Source organism: Apium graveolens, chromosome 11 (genome assembly GCF_009905375.1).
Source record: "Apium graveolens cultivar Ventura chromosome 11, ASM990537v1, whole genome shotgun sequence".
Lineage (NCBI taxonomy): Eukaryota > Viridiplantae > Streptophyta > Magnoliopsida > Apiales > Apiaceae > Apium > Apium graveolens.
In genome coordinates, this window is record NC_133657.1 from 129,015,436 (window position 1) to 129,020,972 (window position 5,537).

Here is a 5,537-nt window from a genome sequence, read left to right on the forward strand (position 1 = left end):
GCAGTTACAGTTTTATATGAATAAGTAGAGTCGTCATATTAATAACTATCTTATCACTAAGCACAATCATATTGTTTTATATGTGCAGTGGTATATTGGTTATGCAACATAACAATTAGTATCTAAAGTACTTGACAAGTATCGGTCAATGATATCTTGTTAACATTATGTTGCAGATATTTGTAAGCTTTTGACATGAATGAGAATTACTTAGACTTTACCCTAAGTGATCAATGTTTTATCAAAAACTCATTCATATTGAAAAACAAAAATTAAACTTCTTTCTACATTAGTGATTTCTCATTTCATGTAAAATCTTTTGAAATCACTATTGTAAATCATTTTCTCTCTATTACCATATATTTTGTGATATAGGTTCAGTCTCCAATGACTTTCTTTCATTGACAGTCATGAGGTTGAAAACCCACAACGTCTATCCCAGACTGTAAAGACAAACACAGAAACAGAACCAACCAACACTCTCTTACCACTAAATGTAGTATGAATGAGCGTGAGGGAGATAGTGCCTTAGTGCACCACATAAGGAAGGTTCTGTAGTCAACCCAGTAGCTCTGTCTCATACATAGATGAGTAGTATTTAAATCGAGACAACTGCTAGCCCCCATACATCTTCTCAAAAAGATGTAATGGCTGAAAAGGCACAAAAACAGTTACTAGATTCATTCTCTCAACAGGGTGAGTCTATTGAATTTTGCCTGTCGGCCAAGGTATCCGATGTAGTGTCACCACTTCAAACATAAACAATTCTTGATGCACAAGGAGAGGTTATACACACAAAGGATGAGTTGACGGAAACAAGAGTTTCGACCATTTTAAGGTCAGATTCGATTGTTTAAGGTTCGTTAATGGACCAATTGCCTTTATAGGTGTTAGGAGAGGATACTGATCCAAAAGCCATATGTCAGTGGTCAGTGTCTACCTCCCCAGGCTTAAATCCCCTGGATGCATCTGCGGATAGTGGATCTGACATAGGTGCAGATCGGCAACTTGTTGACAATGATTCAGATATTACCTGATGAGTCACAAGGAAATGTCTTCACAGACATTAGAAGGGAACTTTGATCTTTATGCTAAATTCGTTGGATCATTGTTTACCTTCCCAGAATTCAAATCTGGAACCCTAAAAGGGAAACTAGCAACTTGTAGATTATGACTCAGATTCATCTGACGAATTTAACAAGGATGGGGATTTGTGAACTCCCATTGCACCACCTATGACCTCCTTAAGGATGGCTAAGGTGATTTTCCTTGCAGGTACAGCTGGATTATGGAGCTATGAGAGAAGAGTGATAAACTTGTGAGAAAGAGTGTAAACACGAGTGGAGAGAAGAGTGAAACACATGTGAGGTACACTAAACAGAATCACACACTCACAGTGAGGAAGAAAGAGAAACTACTTGTTATTTCTTTTCCAACCAAGTGAAATATGAGAACTCCTTCAGACGACGGCATACATTCCTTCTTTAAGGGGGAGATAAAAGCTTAAGTAAAAGTTTGGAGGATTCCTCAACTAAGGGGGAGAAATAGCAGGGAGTAAGAAAAAGATCCTAAAAATGTACACTACACCACACCATTGTTGTTTGTAACTACGGATCCTATTGTACGGGAGAGGTGGTAAACACAAGGTGATTTCCTAGTAAGGGAAGAAGCTGTTAGGGGAGTACCATTGGTTTTTATCTGCGGATCCTATTGTACGGGAGAGGTGGTAAAACGAAGGTGATCTTCTTTAATCAGTTGATTCTCATAGGGGGAGAAGCAAGAGATATGGGCTTCTCAACAGGAAATGTGGTTGTACAAATGAAGATGGAACTACTTGAAGATATGTTCAGTCTAGAGGAACATCTACTTGGAATCTGGAAAATGTTAAATCTAGTCCAGAACTTTTCTACTATTTACTTTGCATGTATGTTTATATCTTTTTCTTATTTGTTAGTTGAGTTATCCTCTAGGTATTTGTGTGTTATTGTCTAACAAACAAATAGGGGGAGATTGTAAGTCATATGTCATAGCCTATTTGTATATTCGAGGATTCAACTCAACTCAAATAAGAATGTAATAAGTAAATAGTGGATCGACCGTCAGAGAGATCTCGCAAAGTAATATCTGTCAAAGGATTCAGAAACAAGGTTCATCTTTAGACTTGAGGAGTTAATTCACTGGAAGAAGTTCAAGAAGTTGATCATGCCTCAGTGATATAAATCAAGATCATGGATTTAATCAAGTGACAGAGATCTCGTCAGAGTATCATTAATTACAAGGATTTAATCTGAAGAAAATCAAAGTGTCAAAGTCAAGACATGAAGAAACGTCACGGAAGTTAGTCACTCATGAACCAGACAGCACATCGAGTGTCAACATTGAAGTGGTGGAATTGATTCATAATTTTCAGTGATTTTCAGAAGTTCTGCAGAAGGATGGGTGTTGTTGAAGACTAGAATTAATTCTCTATTAATTAATTAAGTCATCTAATTTAATTAAGAAAATAAATTATATCTGCGAAGAATAATTTATTTATTAATTGAATTAATTGATTAATTAATTCTGAATTAGTTTTAGGAATTTTCAGAATTTAAATTGGATTAAAATCTGCATTAAATCAGCAAGACAATTGAAAATGAACTAGCATGACAATCAGGATTGTCATACCGATTGTCATGCTAGGCCATTTTCAATAGTCTCACCGAAAGTTACACTAGGAGAAGGATTGTCTTGCTAGTTCATTCTGATTGTCATGCTAGTTCATTCAGATTGTCTTGCTAGTTCAATCCATTGTCCTACCGAAAGTCTTGCCAGCTATAGGATTGTCATGCCAATTCAATTCTATTCGGCTGTTGATTAAAAAGAAGCAGAGAAGCAGCAACTCAAATTCAGAACACAGAAGTCAAGAAAAAAAAGGCAGAAAAGAAAAACAAGAAGAAATATTTCATCTTTTCATCTGCATACTTCAAGATTAAATTTCTAGATTGTAAAGTTAAATCCAATCCACTAGAAATCTTTATCTTGCTCTTGTGTAACAATCTAGCGGATTAAAATCCCTAGAACTTAATCTCAAATCGCGTTTAGCATTTGATTCTAATTATTGCAAAAATAGAAAAAGTTCATGTCGAATTTATTCTAAATTTGTGATAATTAATTTGAGATTAATTCCTTGTAATCGATACAGTTGTTGTAACACCTTTCAAGTTTAATAACATTCTTATTTAACTTGAATTTTGTTTCACATTTTTTATTCCGCATTTAATTCAATTATTCGGTACTGTTTGTATTCAACCCCCCTTCTACAAACACATTGGGACCCAACAGTAGTCTTCCTTGGTTCCACTTCTTCATACTGCTGCTCTACTTCTTTCTCAGCCTCAGCTTCTTCAGTCAACTCTTGAGTTTGTTCAGGATTCACAACCTTTCCAGACCTTAAAGTGATTGCCTTTACCTGCTCCTTAGCTTCCCTCTTTTTTGACATTTCGATGTTACTAGGTAGTGTACCAGGATGATGATTTAGCAAGGCATTGGCAATTTGCCCAATTTGATTTTCCAAGGTCTTTATAGAAACAACTTGACTTTTTCACATAAGCTTCAACTCCTCTAATTCATATTTTTCATTAGCTTGTTGCAGCTGGAGTTGTTGTCTTGGTGCATACTGCGCTTGCTGAAACCCAGGGGGGTTGTACTACTTAGCTGGATACTACTAATAAGGCTGTTGAACCTCATTCTGAGTCTTGCTCCAGCTGAAATTAGGATAATTGCGGTTGTTGTGATGATAGGTGGCTGGCACTGGTTGTTGCGATCACTAAAAGTTGCTCACGAATTGAGCCGATTCACTAGAAATTGCACACTGATCAGTCTCATGGGCACCAACACAAAGCTCACAAACACTAGTGATTTGATTAACTCCATAATTAGCCAAAGTGTCCACCTTCATCATCAAAACCTTAAGTTGGGCAGCGATAGCAGTTGCTGCGTCCAACTCCGGAATTGATGCGACTTTTCCCTGAGTCAGCCTCTGGGAAGGATTCTGGTACTCATTAGCAGCCATCAGTTCAATAAGTTCATAAGTTTCATCATAGCTCTTAGCCCACAAGGCTCCTCTTGATGCTGCATCCAGCATGGGTCTAGAAGTAGCACCCACTCAATTATAGAAATAGTTGATAATCATCCAATCAGGCATGTCGTGGTATGGGAACTTAGCATCTCCTTATATCGATCCCAAGCCTCACACAGAGATTCTCCAGTTTGCTGAGCAAACTGAGTAAGAGCATTCCTGATTGCAGCAATTTTCACCATGGGGAAGAATTTAGTGAGAAACTTTTGCACAAGATCCTCCCAAGTGGTGATAGACCCTGCTGGTAGAGAGTGTAACCAGAATTTAGCTTTGTCCCTCAGAAAAAAATGGGAAGAGGCGTAGCTTGATAGCTTCTTTAGTCACATCATTAAACTTAAAAGTGTCGCAGATCTTGATGAAATCCCTGATGTGCATGTTGGGGTCTTCAGTAGGAGAACCCCCAAAATGAACTGAGTTTTGTATCATCTGAATCGTACTTGACTTGATCTCAAACGTGTTAGCCCTGGTGGCTGGTCTGATGATGCTTGACTGAATGTCATTAATCTTAGGCTGAGAATAGTCCATCAAAGCCTTAGGATTTTCTACTTGATCACCCATCTCTACTAAAGCCGGTTCTTCAACTTTCTCTTCTTCTTCTACCTTCTTTTTTTCCTCGAAAACTTCCTTACGAACTACCACAGCTTCTTCCTCGGCTTTATCCAGTGTTCTCTTACGAGTACGCGAACGCGTATGCATACACCCTCACTAGAGTACCTGAAATAAGACAAGGAAACAAATAAGTAACAATGTCCAAGTCAATGAACTTTAACGGCCACTAATGGAAAGCACATAAACTATAAATTAACATTGCAGTCCCCGACAACGGTGCCAAAAACTTGTTAGTCGCTAAACACGCGCTAATAATACACGCAAGTATACGAGTTCGCAAATAGTATAGAATCTTTTCTAGTTCGTTCCCACAGAGACTGTATTGGTTAACTAACGCACTTATGAAACAATGTATGGTTATCATTCAATGCTAAGACGATAACAAATTGAGGTTGTTTATAACGAAGAATTAAACTAACAATTATAACTAAGAGAATAAGATTAATTAAATCAATATATATGACAAACATGGGATTCTAACTTCATTAAATACTTCATTCAATAGCCTTATTATTCTCGACCTTAGCATGCAATGGTGATGACTCTAATTAGACAACACGAAACTGATAAATGCCAACTTTTGTTGCACGAGTACCACACTACCAGACATCTATAAAAGAGATAGAAGCTGAATTTGACACCAAATATATTGAGACCCTATATGTCTATAGAATTTGACAACATAATGGTTTAAGCACAAGTTATCTATCTTGATTACACAAGGCAAATAAGATGGTTAAATTTACTTGCGAATCATGCATGACGAATATATGAACCTATGCTAGCATGGCAAGTTCTAAATCCTTGA

General features: G+C 37.2%; 1 non-coding gene across 1 annotated transcript; it reads left to right on the forward strand.

Annotated features, from left to right (window-relative positions):
• The first annotated feature begins 4,184 nt into the window (after window positions 1–4,184).
• Window positions 4,185–4,287, forward strand: LOC141698965 (small nucleolar RNA R71). The gene has a single exon (XR_012565459.1). It is a non-coding gene; the product is annotated as a small nucleolar RNA R71 (small nucleolar RNA).
• The last annotated feature ends 1,250 nt before the right edge of the window (window positions 4,288–5,537 follow it).